The sequence below is a fragment of the Cebus imitator genome, unplaced genomic scaffold (genome assembly GCF_001604975.1).
Source record: "Cebus imitator isolate Cc_AM_T3 unplaced genomic scaffold, Cebus_imitator-1.0 Scaffold39, whole genome shotgun sequence".
Taxonomy (NCBI): Eukaryota; Metazoa; Chordata; class Mammalia; order Primates; family Cebidae; genus Cebus; species Cebus imitator.
The window spans coordinates 156,635-158,401 of record NW_016107354.1 but is presented as its reverse complement, the minus strand read 5'-3'; positions in this window follow the sequence as shown (position 1 = coordinate 158,401).

The following is a 1,767-nucleotide window of genomic DNA, read 5'->3' as shown; positions in this document are numbered from 1 at the left end:
AAAAGGGCGTCCCGGTGACTTGCTGGAGTCGTCTGCCCTTCCGAATCTCAGCTGTCTTATCTGGAACGCCCACGACAGACTCCTCCTTCAACAAACGGGATAATGGGGTCTCAAAAGGTTTTGGAAATGGTAGATACCTCTAAAAGCCAAGGAGCAGCCCTAGCTGTCGGGAACCATCCTCTCTTCCTCCCAGGGTCTAGTTGGCGGCCTGATACGCTCAGTAAAGGATGGATTGGATGGATGGATGGAGGGATGGATGATGGATGGATGATGGACGGACGGACGGACGGAGCTTCAGCAGGGCCCCGCCGTTTGTTGGGATTCCCCAGCCTTGCTAGCCTTATAAACTCCTGAGCCTTTACCGTGGACACTTAAATACCTATTAAAGGAAGCGTCTCCACCTGCCCCTCCTGGAGCATGTTTTTCCTTACTCCAAGCGGGACTGGAGCCCTTACGCCCTTCGGCAGGCTTTGTAGTGCAGGCGGGGACTCCGAGCTTAAGGAGATTCCCCGCTACAGGACTGGGGTCAAAGGGATAACTTGGAGTGGTTCCTTAGTGGCACCTTATAATCTCCAAACTACATCTAATAGGCACTCTAAGTAAAATTAGTGTAGTTCTGTGCAAATACAGCTTCAAGACCCAACTTTCAACCAGCCCTTGAAGACCCTCTACTGAAAGTCTGGAGTCTCGTGGGGAGAGAATCCCCCAGCCCAAGATGCCTTATTAGAAACTATTTTGAGTCCGAATAGACATAATTGGCCTTGCTCTCCACAACTGCTCCCCGCCCATACTAGGGGCCTCGTGTTTCACAACCTTAAGCTTGGTTTCCCTTGGTGGACAGGAAATTCAGATTGCAGCCATTTAATTCCCTCAACAAAATATTATTGAACATCTACTATGTGCCTGGCATTTTACCAGGTTTCAGGGAAAGGCAGACTTACTCCCTTCCCTCGTGGAGCTTATCTAGAGAGTGATACACATTGTAAATTGCACCTGTGGAACGAAAAGGCAAGCTACATGTTGGATGAAAATTTTTACGAAGCGTACATCTGCCAAAGGACTTGATCCATGTAAAGAACTTTTTTTTTTTTTTTTTTTTTTTCCTTGCTCTGTCACTGTCACCCAGGCTGGAGTGTAGTGGTGTGATCCTAGCTCACTCCAACCTCTACCTCACGGGTTCAAATGAATCTCGTGCCTCAGCCTCCCAAGCAGTTGGGATTACAGGCATGAACCACTATGCCTGGCTAACTTTTTATATTTTTGGTAGAGATGGGGTTGCACCATGCTGGCCAGGCTGGTCTTGAACTCCTGACCTCAAGTGATCTGCCTGCCCCAGTCTCCCAAAGTTCTGGGATTACAGGCATGAATCACCATGCCCGGCGTCTTAATTTTTATATTTGTAGAGATGAGATTTTGCTATGTTGTCCAGGCTAGTCTGGAACTCCTGACCTCAAGCAATCGTCCCGTTTCATCCTCCCAAAATGCTAGGATTACATTTGTGAGCCACTGCAGCCGGCTCTTTTGTTCATTTTAAAAATCGTGTTTTTGGCCAGACACAGTGGCTCAGCCCTGTAATTCTAGCACTTTAGGAAGCTGAGGTGGGAGGATCACTTCAGCCCAGGAGTTCAAGACCAGCCTGGGTAATAAAGCAAGACTCATCTCTACAAAAAGCTAAATAAATGAAAATTAAACATGCACTTCCCATATGACCCAGCACTTCCACTCCTAGGTATCCACCAATAAGAAATGAAAACACGGGCCGGGCGC